Consider the following 19,248-nt stretch of genomic DNA (forward strand, 5'->3'; position numbering starts at 1 on the left):
CATAAACAAAAGGTTGGAAGGGCAGATCAGTGTAAAGCACTTGTCCTGGAGGATGTGCAAGGCCCTCGGTACAACACCAAATACCAAAAAAAAAAAAATGATAATAATAATAATTAAAAAATCCAATTTGTATAGCACACACTGGAGTAAAACAATGTTAGTTACAGCCTGAAGAGCTGAGGACTGAGGCTGCCTGGCCACAAAGACATCTCTACATTTCTATCACCCATCCTAGCCCACCAGCTAAAAAGTTCTGCTTAAAGAATCCCACTTCTAATAACATATCTCCTACTTTGGTCATTTCATAGTGTGGTGATGCAACATTTGGGCTGCATTTCACTCTTTGGGGCACCTACTGGTATAGCATAGGCTATTTCCCCGCCCCCTTCTTGAGCTAGTTTTATTAAGTTATATTTATTCCTACGGGAAGGAAATCCTCACTTCATTTAAGCTTTATAGCACAGGCTCTTAAACATCAGTAAATTCACTTTTTGAAATAACTTAAACCATATGGGTATGTAAACACAGTGGTAGAAGGCTTGCATAGCACAAATAAGGCTCTGAATTATATCCACAGCACTGAAAAAAAAAATTAAACATAACCAACAATGAGCCAGGTGCAGTAGCATATGCCTCTAATCCCAGAGACTCAGGAGGCTGAGGCAGGAGGATCCCAAGTACAGGTCAGCCTCAGCAACTTAGCAAGACACTGTCTCAAAAACTAAAAAGGACTAGGAATGTAGCTCAGTGGTAAAGCACCCCTGGATTCAATCATCAATACCAAAAAAAAGTTAATAGTAAGTGGTTCACAGACTCAGGAGCTGAACAGATGGAAGTCACACTAATTTTTCTAAGCAATTTTTGTTTCCTTTTCCCTTCTGCAATAAACCAAAGCAACAGAGTGGATGAGCTCCCATTACCTTAAACTTCACAGAAGGTGGGTGTAAGTATGTCTCTGAGCTGCTCACTCAATACTGAGCTCCTTCCCCAAATAGTCACCCATCCACTTTTGCTGCCCTTTGTGGCATGGCCACCTGATCTTATTTCTGGAAAAAGGAACCCCTTCCATACTCTCCAAGGGCATGAGAGCAAGCCTGTGCTCAACAGTGCTAGCAGCACGAAAGGCCACCCTTCCAATTCTGAGCCAAGAAAGCTTGACTTCCCACCACACCTTCTCTGAATAAAATCTATTTAATCTCCTTAACCAGCTGTCCTGTGATACTGTTAAAACCACACCAGCAGTCAGAAGAGACTCTTCCACATATAAAGGGTACGCAAGGGGCTGGGGCTCAGCAGTAGTACACTTGCCTGGCAAGCAAGGTTCGAGGCACTGGGTTCGATTCTCAGCACCACATATAAATAAATGTCTAACAACAACTTATAAAATAAACAAAAGAAAGAATGAATGAATGAATGAATGAATAAATAAATGGTATATGAAAAATAACTCCCCTTAATGTTTTTAGCAGCCAGCATCCTTAGCAAAATGTAAAGGCCTCATTCTTGCCCTGGACTTGCACAGCTGACCAGGGAAGCCCAGTGTGGGATCTGATATGTGGTCTGCTCCCTGCCAACTTCAATGAAATGCTATTGGATCTTGAAATGGTCACCCACATATCACCTGAAGGACGTCTACAAGTGCAATTACTTTTTAAGTAATAGAGAGAGAAAAGCAGTTTTACACTTTTAAAATTTAAAACGATCACCTACTCTATTCCAGGACAGAAAACCCTGCTGGTCTTTTTGGTTCTGTTTTTTGTGGTGCTGGGGGCCTCTCACATGCTAAGCAAGTGCTCTATCACTAAGCTAGAGCCCAGCCCCACACTTTTATTTTTCAAAGACAGCCCTCAGTCAGTTCTTCCTCTCCGCATCCTGTCCCATCCTCACCTTAAGACACCCATGATAACCTCAGGGCTCAAAAAAAGAGAAGGCCCCAAGGAAGGAAAGTGGCCAATGGACCTCCGTAAATTAAGTAAGGAAACTAAAACAAAACAAAATTAACAAAGTCATGAAGAAATCAATAAGAACATGGAGATCAGAAAGACTAGAAAAGCTCCAGAAACAGAGTTATGTTCTTGTTCCTTCAAGTCAATATTGGGCAGGCCACTCTTCCACTTGGGCTCCAAGTCACACGCAGTAACACAAAGGAGTTATGTGGCTCAGATTGAAGTCCATGTGCCAGGTGTTGAATTCAGCAGAACAGAAGAAGCAAGTCCCAGGTGAATCCTAGATTTGTCTGCTGCCCAACTACCATATATAGTTACATTTCTAATGCTATGGCTTGACAAATACAAATTGACAGTAAGGCTACAAAGACACTACAATCCATACTCAGTACATTAATACCAAGACAACTTCAAAAGCAAACCTGGGCCAGGCACTCTAGTGCATTCCTATAATCCCAGCAATTTATAAGGCTGAGGCAGGAGAGGAATTTTAAGCCAACCTCAACAATTCAGCATGGCCCTAAGCAACTTAGTGAGACCAAAAGTGAATAAGGGCTAGAAATGTAACTAAGGCATCCCCGGGTTCAATCCCCAGTACAAAAAAAACCCACCAGACCTGGATCCTTCTATGACTAACATCTAAGACTCTCAATCTTTTCCACAGAATTTAGCATCAGGAAATAACACTGTACTGTTGTAAATGAGACAAAAAGACTCAACAGAACTTCACTACAGGGCTGGGGTTGTAGCTCAGTGGTAGAGCTCACCTAGCACATGTGAGGCACTGGGTTCAATCCTCACCACAAGAAAGGAAGGAAGGTAGGTAGGTATTGCATCCATCTACAACTAAAACTATTAAAAAAAAAAAAAAAAGAACTTCACTACAGGTTTGAGGAAGGGAGGCAGGAGACAGAGATGACCAACATACAAACTACTGGGATGATTAGTTCACCAAAAAGGTTCAAGTGAATGTAATCAAATCCCAAAGTGGAAGTCCTGGCATCCTCTTAAAAACAAATTACCATTGAAGGGGGTTGGCATTAACCCTTAACAAGCCCAGGGATATGGTATTAAACAGAAAATGAAGTACAGGTATTCCATCAAGTCCTGAAAACATCACAGGCCAAGTGATCCAATCAATGCTTTCTTTCTTTCTTTTTTTTTTTTTTTTAATATTTATTTTTTAGTTATCGGCGGACACAACATCTTTGTTTGTATGTTGTGCTGAGGATCGAACCCGGGCCGCACGCATGCCAGGCGAGCGCGCTACCGCTTAAGCCACATCCCCAGCCCCAATCCAATCAATGCTTTCAAAACAAGAATTCAGTCCGCCACTCTTTTTTCTCAAATCATCAGGCTTCACCACTGAAAAATGTTATTTCCTCTACAGATACAAATGGAGAGTGGCTACACCAAAGTTTCCAGAACTTGCCGGCAGGGTGAGCCTGTACAAAACACATAAGAAAACTAAAAGTCTAGCCAGGCATGGTGGCGCACACCTGTAATCCCAGTGTCTGGGGAGGTTGAGGCAGGAGGATGGCAAGTTCAAAGCCAGCCTCTTCAACTTAGCGAGACCCTAAGCAACTCGGCAAGACCCTAAGCATATTAGCAAGACCCTGTCCCAAAATAAAAAATAAATAAGGGGGGGGGGGGGGGGCTGGGATAGTGGCTCAGCGGGAGCACTCGGCTAGCACACGTGAGGTCCTGGGTTTGATCCTCAGCACCACATAAAAATAAAATAAAGATACTGTGTCTAACTACAACTAAAAATAAATAGATAGATAGATAGACAGATAGATAAGGGTAGAGATGTGGCTCCATGGTTAAGTGTCCCTAGGTTCACCCCCTGGTACAAAAAAGAAAGAAAAAACTAAGTCTGTTGTCGCTACTATAAAACTCTACAACTAGAAACTCAAGTGACAGAAAACACTGGCCTGAAATCTGCTCACCTCCAAGGTCATGGTAATCAACCACCTCTAAGGTTAAGAATGTGTTCAATATAATTTAACAGCCCCTGACTCAAAGGCACAAACCAGTTGTGACTGGAGGAAATGAGAGTAGATGCACAAGTTTAGGGTCACAAGGTTTTTTTCTTTCCTTCCAGACAATCTGATGATATTTTAGGTGAGAATCCCTTACAGTGAGCTCCAAAGACCCCCAAATTGCTAGCTTACAGTGGGATGTTGTTTTAAAGAAAACCTAGCCAGGCACATTTGTTCTGTGCCTATAATTTCAGTTACTCAAGAAGCTGAGACAGGATGATCACAAATTTGAAGCCAGGCTGGGCAACTTAGCAAGGCCCTGTCTCAAAATCAAAATTTGAAAAAAAAGAGCTGGGAAATGCAGTTAACCAATAAGAGTGCACCTGGGTTTAATCCCCTGTACCGAAAGAAAAAAAAAAAAGGAAAGAAAGAAAAGAAAACCTAGCTCTTCAATGTTTCACTGTGCATGCATGATAACTGAGATGGAAGACTAGGGGATAGCTGTGTAGTTGTCATTTGCAGGGAGAAGGAACTTTGGCTTCACGATGAATCGAGAAGCAAAGGTTGGGACACTCCAACAACTTGCAAACATTTTCCACTTGTCCTCATAGCTATCCTATGAAGGCAAAGATACTGTTCCATCAACTCATGCAAAAGCTGAGGCCTAGTGAGCCAGGTGAGCCAACTAAAGTTGAAGAGAGATATGAAAGCATTCAGTGGCAAAGTCAGATCTGTCGGACTCCCAAGCTGGCTAGGGAGCTGTTAAGTCTAAAAGGGAAGTTCTGAAGAAGGACGAGATGGACCTTGGCTTTCCCAGTTGTCACAAATGCACAACCAACAACCTACTTCAAACCCTGGCCAGAGTCTCTGCAGTGATAAAATCAGAGGGGCAAGGGCCCCTCTTGGCTCCTAAAGGCAGGATCCCATGACAGATCTTCCTGGCAAACAACTTCCCATTTAACAGACAGAAAGACTGTCCCTGGAAGTCAGGATACTGGGTTTGGTAGGCACAGAGCCAGGAAAGAGGCTACCTCCTTTCCTTGGCGGGACACAACCAACCCAGCCATTTGATGTCACTAGGGGAACCCTGAGACTAGAGGAAAACATATACAGTTTGAAATCAGAAAAGGTGAAGCCAAGTCTCAACTGCAGAATAATGGTAAAATGACACTTGCAAGTGTTTCCTTGAAGGGGACTTTGCCATCTTACATCTGGAATGTAGGTACAGGCTATGGCACAAAGTTGAGGTAAGGCTCCAAAGGACACACAGCAGACAGTTCTATGAATATGGAGATGCTTCACGCACAAGAAGTGCAGTAGTTGTTAATGCTTTTTGGGCTATGGCTCATCCATTCTGGCCATAATGGAAGACACCATTAACTCCCACCTTTGAAACACATTAGGCACAGGGGTAGACCATTTGCGTTTGCTATCTCACTCCCAACACAGCCTCCAAAAGTAGATAGTAAACACCACCCACCCTACAGAAATAGAAATCAAAGGGCAGAGGTGAGTTGCTAGAAAGTAGTCTGAGAAGTTCACACCCAGGAAGGGGGAGGCTAAACCAGAGTCAAGCAAGACTCCTGCAGGAACCTGCTGTTCACTAATAGGACCACAGCCTCACCTGGCAAACAGTAGGCAGCACTGGACTGTGCCAGGGAGGCTGCTCCCTGGCACAGGAGGAGCTGCCACACTATAATGTAGCAGTATTCTTTAAGTGTACTCAAAGGCACCACCTGATTTAGGCTGAGTTAAGTTTCAAATTCAAACAGAAAGGTCTGACCAGTAAGGCAAGCCAGGCAATACCAGGTCCAGAGAGAACTGCAAGAAGGACGAAAGGATTCTTCAACAAATCCCTCAAACAAGCAGACTTTCTCTGTAATCCCACAAAGCCAGACCCTCCCCTCCCCTCCCCTCCCCCAGCTCACAGCTCCACCTGTCTCTCTTTGAAGACAAGTAGCCTCAAGGTCTTACAACCTCAAATCTCTAGCCTGTAACTCCTACCTTAACCTACTGGGAGCCCCCACTTGGGCTCTTCCCATCTCTAGCCAGCACATCCTAACTATCCTGTCTCAGATGTGGTTCTCTACTCTTCACACATAGATATCATATCTTCAGCCCTTTTATATTAAAGAACCTAAGAGAACCAGGAATCAGAACAGGAAACAAGTCATCCATGAAACACAGGATACCTTTGGGAAGGTGAAGAGAGAGAACATGAGTATAGTACATGGAGAAACTACAAGTAGTCCTGGCTGTGCCAATCTGGGGACATTGAGACTGAAGCCCTTTACCCCAAACCCTGGAGGGTTTCTGAGAATTCCCAGTCAATTCCTGAGGCTACCTGCAGGTACTCTATTCCAATAAGTTCCTTTGTCTTCTAAAAGACTAACCTACATTTTCATCAGTCAAAAAGAGGTCACAAATACAGCCTGGAAAGCACAGGGTGGGGGATGGGCCAAAGACATTCTCTCTACTAAAAAGTCCTAGATCTCTGTGGGAATCTACAAGCAGGTAGGATCTGTCCTCAGTCAGGATTTTGGTTTTTGAGAACACCAGTCTCATTGTAATTAATTAATTCAAGACCCCTTACTTTTTATGCCAATCTTAACACATTGCCTTTCTAATTCAATTCAGAGAGGTAGCTTTGCACAGTTAGCACATAAAATAAGTTACATTACCTGAAAAGAATGGCAATCTGAGGCCAGACTCAGTTACCTTCTGAAACAATTCAGATAACTCATGAGCATCCATTCTAATGACCACACTTAATAGGCAACATAGTTCTGTAAGCCTCAAACTATGACACTGACAACTTGTTCTTCTGGTTCTGTAGCACTTCCCAACCCCAAGACAAGATGGGTAGGAGGAAATCTCCTATGATGCTCAATTACTCCAGAACAGCTTTCTCCTGAAGAATTCACCTACTAGCCTAGTACACAATCTTCCCAGTTTTCTACAATGTGCATAAATTAACTCAATTATCAGGAGAGAGAAAGGTGTAGAAAAAATAGCCCTGCCTATTCCACTTGATGGCACAGGAACACCAGGAGTCCAAGCAGGTACTGACTTCTCCAGGCAAGCATAATGAGGTGCCCATGCTTTCAGATGTTAATGTATGCTGATTAACTGAATTCACTTAACATTAACAACATTATCATTATTATTATCATTATTATTATTATTATTATTAATTTAACTGAATTCACTGGTAAGGACCACTACATTTTGCCTGCTGGGAATTGACATATCCATATCCAAGACTCTGTAAGTTGATCTTAATTTTTTTCCCAAGAGAACAAGTAATTTTAAAAAATCAACGCTTCAAAATGGTTTTCACGGTTTCCCCACCTATATATCCTTTAGAGGCATCCTTCAATCCTCTGCAAAGACCCAAAGAAGTCCTGGCTTTAAGCTTAACCCGACCCGCCCCTTCCTTGTCCTATCCCCTTCCATGAGGTCCCACTACTCTCAGGGGAAATCCTAGACGCTATCTCATCCCAGGGAGACCCAGCAGTCTGCCCACCTGGCCTCCAGCCTGCCCATCTATTCTTATGTCTCTCTCTGCTCCAACTCAACAATCTTCCTTCAGGTCAAGCACTCTCCTGCCAGAAACTCTTCTCTCTTTCTCTTCACCTACTTAACCTCCCCTCATCCTGTGACACTCCTATGAGAAAGTCACAGTGTCCTCCTCTCTTTGGCCCCTGTTAGTTTCCCCGTGTTTATAAGATGAATTACTATTCTTCACCCACTAGTCTCACTGTGAACTCCACCAAGCAGGGATTCTTTGCACAGTGCCGGAGGCACAGTATGTATGCCAATATGCATTGAATAAATCCACAAATCACTTATTGGAATGCCAAAAATTCATAAAATAAGTGACGCAAAACAAGTCAGAGAAGCTACCAAAAAGTTAAGAATTTAAGTCTTTAAAATGTGTTTCGTTACTCAAAAATGTTTATTAAACACACATACACACACAAAAAAAATAGAAATACCCCCCAAAAATTTTAAGTCAGGGAGAACTCCTGCTAATCCTAATCCACTTTTTGTACAAGTCCTTCCAAGATTTTTTTCCTTTCCGTGTAGCATTTTCCCCCTCATTTTCAAAATATAAGATTGCAGGATCTGCCAAATGATACTGCATTATTAGAGATGACCAGACACTAGAAAAAATGATGTAATCTAAGTGAAAATAACAATGTACGCCTATCAATAATACACAAATCTTCCCATTTTCTTATCCTACTTCCAAGATGAAAAGGAATCCTTGTAAATATCAGCTTCAGAACTTTAGGGGCTGAGGTTGTGGCTCAGCGATAGAGAGCTCATCTAGTAAAGGTGGGGTGCTGGGTTTGATCCTCAGCAGCACATAAAATGAAATAAAGGTATGTGTCCAACCATAACTAAAAAAAAAAAAATTTTTTTTAAAGAACTTTAGAGAACAAATAAGGAATAAAAGATGAAGCAGGGAGTTAGTAAGTGAAGGGAGAAGAGTCTAGAAAATGATTCTCAAAATTCCCACACTCCAAACTGCTTCCTCTAGAGAATAACCAACTTTCTCTAACTCCAAAACCTACGAAGTGAAATGCAAAGAAGTAACTCCATGGCTCCACTCCTTAAAGGCAGCAGAACAGACATTTCTGTTTTCCAAGGACAAAGCAGGACTACAATGGTGTCCCCACACCACCAGATCATCTCCCACTTCCATGCAGAGATGGACAAGAGCCTAGATAAGAAAACTGCCTCATCTAATTTCAAGAGCTCCTGGGAAATGCTCATGCAGTGGGCTTGAACACAGCAACATTCATGGGCTCTAGAGCTCCAAGCCAAAGTTCAAACACTGCTCTGCCCCCCTACTCAGCAGCCTTGGGCCTCTTAAGAGTCCCAATTTTCTCACCTATAAAGTGGAGATTATACCACCAAACACAGGATCATTATAGGTACCAAATATGTCTGTGGTAGACTTAGCAGACAGTAGGCACTCAAATCTGGGGGACAATCAGAGAATGAGCCCTCCTCCAAAGCTTGCAGTCAGGTCCAACAAGCTACTGATACTAGCACATATTAACAAACTGCTGCCAGCAAGCATTCTTCATGTAATCTAGCTCAAAAGAAAACTTGTAACTACTACCAAAGAAAAAGTACATCAACAGAACAGGATAAGTCCAAGGCTGAGACAACAGCACAGAGGACTGTCTGTCCCTTGGTTTCTCTGTGCTACTGTAACCAGGAGGTGTCACTGTGTGAATGGGCACACAGAACCAGAGATGTAAGGAGCGCTGTGTACTCCAAGAAAAATGAAAGAAGTAAATGGGTATGGAAAAGAAAAATTCAAGGCTCAGGTGACTCACCCGGACTTTGTTCCAAAGAATCCAAAGCTCTTAAGGATGAACTACAGACCTAAAGATTCTGGGTCAAGTTATTCAAAATTAAGCACTCTGCAAAATTCCCAAGGCAGGGCAGAAACATGCATTCAAGGGTTGTCATTCAGTTCCTAAGGGAGGGATCCCCATTCCTTTCTTAGTCTGTGTGTGCACAACCAAGTGTCCGACTGTCGCTGCGGCCCTGCCTATAAGCCTTTCCTTGTTGAAGTGATCAATTCCGATTCTTGGCAATAATCCCTTTAAAAGGCCAGCTGCTGCTGTCTAGTCACTGATGCCAACCCATTCCAGGTGGGAAAGAAAGAAATCAATAGAGCCATCTCCTAAATGGTGAGGCAAATTTAAAGTGTAGGGCCTTGAAAAAAGATGAAGCCCAGGGAGGGGGAAGGGTCCCGCGGCTCCCGGGGGTCAAGCAGGAAGGGCGCGAGCAGGGGAAGGGCGAGGGGGGGGAGGAGGGCCGGCCCTGCAGGCGTGGGCGCGCGGGGACTCTTATTCTGACACGGGATCCGTCGCCGCCGCCACCGCCGCGGGGTTCAGCGCCGCAGCCTGCCCGCCTGGGACCCCCGCCCCCTGCGCGGGACCCCCGCCCCGCGCGCCCACGTGCCACACGCCCGCCGCCCCCCCACTCGTCCCGACTGCTCCGAAGCGGCGCCTCGCGGCCCGGCCCCTCCCTGGCCCCGGAGGAAGCGCAGGAGGAAGACGGGAGACGCTGCGACTTTCCGGGACCCCCGCCCCGCCAGGCCCCCACGTGCCCGGGCAGCGTCGGAGCCGGGAACTTTCTGGGGCAACACAAGAAAGACGCTCCCGGAATACAAGGAGTAGAACTCGCTTGCTCTCACTTTTCCACGCTCACCTGGGGGTCCCCCACTGACCCCAAGACCCTAGGACCCTGACTGGTCCGCGCCGCCTACGCCGCTCCAGTCTCCATCGCGTACCCGCACCCCATCTCTGGCCCCCGCCCCCAGCCAAGTTTGGTCAGGAACTTACCGGGCCGCGGATCCGCCGGGCCCTAGGGCAACGCGCGGGTTCGCTGGGCTTCGGGTCCGGGGTCGCCCGCGGGGCCGGGCGGCGGAGGGGCCGGGGGCGCCGGGCCGTGCGTGTTCGCTACGCCAGTGGGGCCGCCCGGGCCCGCGGCGCTCGCTCCGCCGGTCCGCCCGCCCGCCCGCGCCGCCGGCCAGATAATGCGCCCCTCGGCCGCACACATGGAGCCCGGCGCCGGCGTCACCGCCCGGGACATGCGCACCAGGTCAGCGCGCCCGGCCCGCGGCCCCCAAAACACCGGGGAGCTCTTAAAGGCGACGCCGCCCGCCCGCGCCCGGCTGGGCGGGGCCCGGCGGGCGATGGGCGGGGCCTGGATGGGCGGGGAGGGGCCGATGGGAGGGGCTCTACGGCGTAGAAGGCGGGCCTTGGCGGCTAGGAGGGCGGAGCGAGGCAGGCTGGTCCCGCCCCGGAAGCGCCGCCCCTCCCCATCGCGCTCCCATGCGGCGCTTGGTAGACTATTTGATTTCCCACGCGGGCTCGGGCGGGTTCGGTACTGGTTGAGTCCCAGCGCCCTCCACAGGCGGAGGGGTTGTCGCCCCATGGAGTAGCCGGGAGGGCCGCGCCCAAGGCTGACTCACGACGCGCTCACTTCTGACCTCGCTCCAGCTGAGCTGGGCAACCTCTAACAACTCTGCAACCTCTGAAACGGGGGTTAGAATACCGCCCTCGTGGGGTCGTCACACGGAAATTCCCCTCTGGGGAACTTCGACCACGGTTTCTTTCGGATGGGGGGTGTGGATCAGGTGAACAATAACTTTTTCAGCACGGTGAACGGAATTCTATTAAGAAAGAATCCACCCACCTGAAGACACTTGGGGATGACTGCTCTCTTCGAATTGCCTCCCAATCAGCTGCCCCGACCCCAGTGCCTCTAAGAGAAGATGAACACCCTCCCTCCCCCAAAAAAGACAAATCTGCATCCTTCCCTCTCCAGCGACACAGGGGAAACACAGTCTAACCTGAAAAAGAATTGGGCTTTGGAGATGTTAAACTACATAAAGAGAAAATACAATTTCAGTAGGGAAAGTATAAAGTTCGAGAAACCTAGTATCACAAGGCTCTTTCAAGGCAAAGAATCACCAGAACAGACTCTTTCCGTGTTCTTTTTCCAATTTAAGCAATTTATGATGAGATGCCTAGACTCCTGAAGAGTAGTGATTTAATTTTTTTATAACACGCCATACATATATACAATTTTAAAGTTCCCTAAATATAATTTTACCACTTGCAACATACTCTAATATTTCGTATTGTAGTTCATTTGAACAAGAATGTAATTCCCACAATTGGGTGTCTCCCCTTATCTAGAAAAACGTTTCACTTAGAACCTAAGTTTTACAAAATTGTTTTTCTGCTATATGACCCCTCCTAAACAGGAAGTTCCCAAAAGCCCCCTTTTAATTGTATCTAGTTTCACACACCTGGCAACTTTTTTCATTGATTCCTCCCCAAAATCTTCTAAATGCTTAATACAACATCTGGTACAGGGCTGGGGTTGTGGTTTAGTGATAGAATGCTCGCCTAGCATGTATGAGGCACAGGGTACGATCCTCAGCCCCATATAAATGTAAAATAAAGATTAAAAAATAAAATAAAATTAAAAAAACATCTGGTACAACCTCCCCTGGACCAAAAGAGAAGCATTCCTCAACCTAAAAATGATACAAAATATAAATTGATTACTTCTAAAGGTTTCTGTGACCCAGTTGTTGGTTTTTGTTTTGTTTTGTTTTTTTGTCAGCAACTTGCTTTGCTACAAAGAAATTCAAATGTTCAAATTCAAACACCAAACAAAAACATTCTTATTCTCAAACTTGGTATAGGAATTCAGATACTTCCCGGATGCCATGTGCAAGGATAGATTAGAGCAAATATTTAGAATTTTCACTCTAATACAGTGGTTGTATATTTTAAGAACTGCTTCATGCTGTGATGATTAATCAGATGGTGTATATTAAAGCAATACAAGCAAAATATTACTTCATGGCTCCTTACATGAGTCTTGATTAATGCCAACTTAATTAACTAAAACGGAGTAGAGGGTGGTCAGGATAGAGACCTGAGACTTGAGATGAATGTAAGGATTCCAGAGCCTGAGCTGGCAAGCCTTCTGTGAGTCACCAGAGTGACAAACTACCCTGTATTAAAGAGGGAGGTATCAGCTGTAACATATTAATGACACATCCCTGTGGTCTGAGTTATGCACTGGTGACAAGTGGGCTGCTCCAAAGGTCAGTGGCAGCTTCTCCAGGTGAGGAAGTCAGGGAATGGGGGATAGTGGGCAAAGGTGAAGTGGCTACAGGGTTTATTTATGTGATAAGAAAACCAGGTATATAGATGGATAAAGTGACAAATGGCAGTGAATCCAGGCCTGTTTGTGGGTCCTTGATTAGGCTTAGCTGCTTGGACTAAAATCCTTGCTGCCTGGATGCCTAGTATAGACTAAATAGCAAACAGTTCAGCTAGTGATTATGAAATATGATGCAATCACCTGCACATTCTAAACCTGAAGAAACTAAGAAATGACTTGGGCTAGAATCATGTTTTTCTCAGCTTTCCCCTGGCCTTAAGAGTAAGTTGTTCAGGCTGCATTTGTAGCTCCGTAGTAAAGCACTTGCCTAGCACGCATGAGACACTGGGTTCCATCTTCAGAACCACATAAAAAAAAAATAAATAAATAGATAGATAAATAAATAAAGGTATATGAGGGGGGAGTAAGTTGTACAGCTGGGGTTGTAGCTCAGTGGTAGAGTCCTTGCCTAGAAATGTCTGAGGTAAGTTCAATTCTCAGCACCTCAAATAAATAAATAAAGTACTTTAAAAATACTTGTGGGCTGGGCTGTGACCCCAGCACTTGCCTAGCATACATGAGGACCTTACAAGTTGAATCACACATACTCACACACAAACACTTGTAATTTAAATTCTTCTTTCAAACTCATTTTAAGCTTCATATCTTTCATAGACCAAATCCTTGCTAACAGTAGTCAGGCCTCCTTACACCCTAACCACTGTAAAATTGTCTATCTTCCAAATATACTATTAGATAAACTTCTAAACACCATCTCAGCCCTTTCCCACACAGTTGAGAAACTGAAGAAAAAAACTGGAGCCTAATTCCATGTTTATGTCTCCTTTTATAGCAGAAATTGGCCAAAGCCTGGATGCAGTGTCAAATGGCCTGAAAAGGAGTAGCATCACCTAGTGAATGAATGTTTATGGTATTATACTTTTTTATGAGAAAATTTCTTTGAGCTGGGCAGTGGTGCACACCTGTAATCCCAGCACTCAGGAGGCTAAAGCAAGTTTAAAGCTAGCCTCAGAAACTTAGTGAGATCCTAAGCAACTTAAGTGAGTCCCTCTCTCAATTTTTTAAAGAAAAGGGCTGGGGATGTTGCTCACTGGTTAAGCATTCCTGGATTCAACCTCTAATTAAAAAACAAAATGAAAGGAAAAGAAAGAAGGAAATAAAGAAAGGAAGGAGAAAGGAAGATTTCTTTGAAAAATTTTTATACCTTTATTTATTTATTTTTAAGTTAGGCAGTTCCTTCCACAGGAGTCTTTGGGTAGCCCTGATGATGTCCCTCCTGCTCCTATAGGGTTCTGAGCACAAACACTTCCCTAAAGGGTTAAGCACAAATTGTTCAGAAGTCTTTTTTTTTTTTTTTTTGTATATTTTTTTGATGATGGGCTTTATTCATTTATTTATATGTGGTGCTGAGAATCGAACCCAGTGCCTCACACATGCTGGGCAAGCAAGCAGCTTTACCACTGAGCCACAACCCGAGCCAGCTCAGAACTCTTGTGAGCCAGAAGTGCATCTCCCACTGTCTTCATCTGCTGTCTCACTAGTTGGCAAGGAATATCTCTTTTGTGTCTACATTTGTTCCCACCTAATCTAGATCAATGCTAAGTCTTTGAAAAGTTAGTAAGTAAACTATGTGTCCTATGAATTAAGAAATTAAAAGAAGAAAAAGCAGAAAGTACTATTAAAATTTTAAAAAGGCTGCCAGTCTTGAGTATAGATATCAGCCTATTCAAACCTGCTCTGCAAAGAAAGAGTGTTAGTCACATCATCCCTGGGTCTGCCAGTAAACATCCTTAGTTTAGACAAAAAGGAAAACGGCATCCAGTTCACACCCCAGTTGTTAAACTGGCAAACTGTCCAACTTACTGTTTTCTAAAGAGGAAAAACATTCCTCCAAAGTATTTTTCTAATAGGATAGGTAGCCCCCCTCCCCCATAGAGGTGGAGGGTCTTTCTAGATTTATTTTTTCCTTCACAGAGTGATAACAAAGAACCACACCCTCTTGAAGGCCTAATCAGGCCTATATTTCACTACCTCTTGGTTCGGGAAAATTTTTCATTTCAAATTTAGGTCAAAAGTCAAACTTCCATAGGGATACTTTGAGAGGTTAAAAATAAATCCTAAAGCTTGAAAACATCATGAAAGTTTAAAAATTATTCTTATGTGTTAAGATTTTAGACCAGCTGAAGGTCAACCCAGTGGCACACATCTGAAAATCCAGAGATTGGGGAGGCTGAGGCAGAAGGTTTGCAAGTTTGAAGCCAGCCTCAACAACTTGGTGAAGCAGCCCTAAGCAATTTTTTTAAAAAGGAGGGGCTGTAGTGGCTCAGTGATTAAGCACACCAGAGTTTAATCCCCAGTATAGGGGGATTTTTTTTTTTTTTAATTTTGAGACAGGGTCTCATAATTTACTTAGGGCCTGCCTCGCTAAATTGCTGGGGCTGGCCTCAAACTTGCAATCCTCCTGCCTTGGCCTCCTGAGTCACTGGGATTACAGCCACTGTAATGAAAAATGTGCCCAGCTCGCTCGCCTGGCATGCATGCGGCCCGGATTCGATCCTCAGTACCACATACAAACAAAGATGTTGTGTCTGCCGAAAACTAAAAAAAATAAATAAATAAATATTAGAATTCTCTCTCTCCCTCTCTCTCTCTCTCCCTTTTAAAAAAAAAAAAAAAAAAATGTGCCCAGCTAAAAAATACTTTATTTAGAGATAGGGTCTCACTGAATCACTTAATGCCTCACCATTGCTGAGGCTGGCTTTGAATTTGTGATCCTCCTGTCTCAGCCTCCCAAGCCACTGGGATTACAGGCTACCACATCTGGCCTGTTTATTTTTTATTTTGAGACAAGGTCTCTAAATTGCTGAGGCTGGCCACAAACTTGCAATCCCCTGCCTCAGATTTCCTAATTGCTGAGATTATAGGTGTGCACCATGGTGCCCAGCTTGGATTCAATTATGGCACATTTTTTAAATATTTTTTGGATGCTGATAAACCTTTATTTTATTCACTTACTTATAGGCAGTGCTGAGAATCAAACCCAATGGCTCACACATGCTAGGCAAGTGCTCTACCCCAGCCCTATTATGGCACATTTTATAAGACTTTCTACTTTTGAGTAACTTCAGCTTTTCTTGCTGAAGTGCTCTGTTCTAACTCTGATTTTAAGATGAGGATACCTCATAAAATTGAGAGAACTTACCTGGCTGTTTTTACTTGCAGTTCCTTACCACCCACACAATTCCTTGCACCAGAATGCCTAGCCACCTAACAAGTAGTTTCTCCCTATCCCTCCTCCTTCCTCCATTCAACTGTAGCATTCTGCTGCACTTACTGGTTCTTGCACCTGTCTTTTCTTGGTAGCCTATGAGCTCCTATCTCCAGCCAAATGCCTAACCCCTAGCAAGTTAAATTAGCATTTCCATATCTTTAGAAGGTAGGCTTTTGCTAATAGATATGCAGCCACATGGAGTTTAGCTATTCAGTTTTTCCCTCATTTACCCCGTCATGCTTCAGAAGGCATTGCAAGTCCATATAGCAAGTATCCTAAGGTGATATTGCTGCAATGAACAGAGGGATCTCACTAGGAAAAATAAGTCAACCCAGGAACCTCCACAACAACAGCTCTCAGACATGTCCAGCTTGAGTCCCAACATGGATGAGCTTGCTCTTAAGCAGTATTAACTGCTGAAGATACCTGTCCAAACCTGAATGCCAACCTCAAGAGGGACAGTCAGCCTTGATATAATTCTGTAACAATACATTTACCAGACACCTACAATAATCTAGCCACTTGTTTGTTTACCATGCCCATACCACAGATCAAGAACCTAAGGATAAAAAAGATTAGGCCACTTGTACTTAGGCCATTTTCCTGAGGTCACAGGCCAGGAAGTTATGGAATCCTGACTCAAACCCAAAGTTTTCTGGCTCTAAAGTTTCTACTGCACATAGTGACTTCCACAGTACCTTTGCACACAAACAGACATAAATAACTACAAACCATTCTTCAAGAGTACACTCTTGCTGAAACACCTATCTGCTCTCTGTTTCTCTAAGTTCTATATACACCTCCAGGACAGCCCTGGGAGAAGATAAGCTCCTGAGAGCAACATTATGAAAATGTGACAGGAAACTATCCCGTTGGCCATCTTGCCAAATAGGCTTCTGTACTGTGTGTATATTAGCCGAGCCCCAAGAACTGCCAAGTGAAAATCCACAGGTGGCTTCCAGCTCTAAAGGTAAGCCACTTACAAGAAAAAAAAGGAGTACTTGAACATATTTTCTATGTTCAAACTGGGGCCCAAGTACTAAGCCAAGAGAGAGAAAGAACAGGAAGTGAAGACGGAGCAAGCATCTACTTCCCAAGGGCAGCAGGAGCCCAGAGGTGGGAGCCTGGTCACATGCACAGTTGCATTATTTGTCCACATCCACTTCCGGCCTAAGCCTGTCTCTCCAACTCCAGAGTCATTACTTGAGAGTGGAGGCAGGCAGAACAGACTACCAGAACTCTCATTATAACACTCTCCTCCCTTTCCCCTCTGTGCCCTAAATGAGAATCTAGCCCTACTCTCTGACTCCACCCCTCACAGATCCATCTACCTAAGAAAATCACCTGTTAAATAATTGGCCTATGTGGATTAATATCAAATCTTAAGAAAGGGCTGAAGGTATAATTCAGTGGCAGAGCACTTGCCTAACATGTTGAGGCCCTGAGTTCAATTCCAAGTCTGGTGGGTGGGGGTGGGACAACACATCAAATCTAAGATTTCTAACTTCGCCCTAATATGGGAAAGTCAAAATAGCACCTTCTCAGCCAGGCACTGCACAGTGGTGGATGCCTATGATAACAGTTACTCAGGAAGCACAGTTACTGAGGCAGGAGGATGGAACAAAAGTTCAAGGCCAGTCTCTGCAACTTAGGAAGACCCTGTCCCAAGGACTGAGCGTGTAACTCAATGGTAGATCACCGCTAGGTTCAATCCCCCAAATTGCAAATTAATATATAAATACATGGCATCTTCCCAGTCCCAGTGGAAGAGGGAACATTAGGACAAAATAAACCCCATGCACAAAGAATCTACCAATACATGACAAAGCAATCATCTATTGGAAATCTCACTTTTCCTATGTGATCAACAACAGCCAAGCGCCTCCCTCTCTGAATTTTTTTTTCTTTTTTTATGATTTCAAGCAGCCAAGCATGATGGCTCTTGCCTATAATCCCAGCAGCTCAGGAGGCTGAAGCAGGAAGATGGTAAATTGAAGGTCAACCTCAGCAATTTAGCAAGGCCTCAAGCAACTTAGTGAGACTCAAAAAGGGCTGGGGATATAACTTAGCAAACTGGGTTTAATCCCCAGTGCCCAAAAAAAAAAAAAAGATTTCAAGCAAGCCAAATGTGGTGGCCCAGCTACTGAGGAGGCTGAGGTAAGAGGATCACTTGAGCCCAGGAGTTCAAGACCAGCCTGGACAACACTATGAGACCCAGACCCTGTCTCAAAACAAAAAATATTTCAGCCAGGTGCAGTGGCACATACCTGTAATCCCAGTGACTCAGAGACTGAGGCAGAATGATCACAAGTTTGAGGACAACCTCAGCAACTTAGTGAGACCCCGTCTCAAAATGAAAAATAAAAATGGGCTGAGGATGTGGCTCAATGATTAAGTACCTCTAGGTTCAGTCCCTGATACCAAACACACACACATACACACACAATTTCAAGCAAAGCAAAAAGGGGTTTTAGAGCTATTCATGCATTGCCATGAAGAAATGCCACAGGACTCCAAAAACACACACCACTCACTACCAACGTCAAGAAAAGCAAAGCTGGGGCTGGGGATGTGGCTCAAGCGGTAGCGCGCTCGCCTGGCATGCGTGCGGCCCGGGTTCGATCCTCAGCACCACACACAAATAATGATGTTGTGTCCGCCGAAAACTAAAAAATAAATAAATAAATATTAAAATTCTCTCTCTCGCTCTTAAAAAAAAGAAAAGAAAAGCTGAAAATATTCCCCATGGTGACCATCCCAGACTCTCAATTCTCCAAGTTTACGGCCACAGTCATCATGGATCAACTACTGCCAACAGCCAACAATCAACTGGGAAAAATGCCATAATTTCTGCCTCCTTTTAGAGGGAGGAAATAAGTTTAGAGAGGAAATTAAAAGAGGTAAGGAGGTTTTGCTTCTAAAGCTCCAAGAAACTCCACCCCAGGCTCTCAATGACACCAGCTGCAGTATTTAGGGAGATTCCCAAAGAGACCCCACAATATTAGTTCATTCGTTTATTTTCTTGTCTTCAACTGGGATGCAAGGTCCCGGAGGGCCCACTGCAACAATTCTGCTCACTACTAGACCCCAGCACCTGCACACGCATCTCAGACATGCAAACATTTGTTGCTGAATTTTTACTGACATAGGAAGTCACATCAACCAGAAGATTTAACACTTTCAAATGTTTAATCCAATTTAAGTTACATTTTTAAACACTCATTTTCAAGGACCTGGGTTTGACCCTAACAGGAAGAAAGAAAAAGGGCTGGGCTGGGGATGTAACTCAGTGGTAGAGCATCTACCTAACACG

General features: G+C 44.3%; 1 protein-coding gene across 12 annotated transcripts in view; it reads right to left on the minus strand.

The window, feature by feature from the left end:
- Positions 1 to 19,248, minus strand: part of Gatad2a (GATA zinc finger domain containing 2A) — a 110,855-nt gene that overhangs the window by 85,478 nt on the left and 6,129 nt on the right. For 5 of the 12 annotated variants that reach the window (XM_027932132.3, XM_027932130.2, XM_071600743.1 and 2 more), the window contains exon 1: positions 10,300 to 10,436. The exons of 4 other annotated variants lie outside the window; for them this stretch is intronic. The gene's annotated coding sequence lies outside the window, so the exon portion shown is untranslated. Of the gene's footprint in view, positions 1 to 10,299; positions 10,439 to 19,248 lie in introns of those variants that run through there. 3 more of the 12 variants (XM_027932126.2, XM_027932125.2, XM_071600747.1) reach the window with 2 other exon arrangements.

The sequence above is a fragment of the Marmota flaviventris genome, chromosome 1 (assembly GCF_047511675.1).
Source record: "Marmota flaviventris isolate mMarFla1 chromosome 1, mMarFla1.hap1, whole genome shotgun sequence".
NCBI lineage: Eukaryota > Metazoa > Chordata > Mammalia > Rodentia > Sciuridae > Marmota > Marmota flaviventris.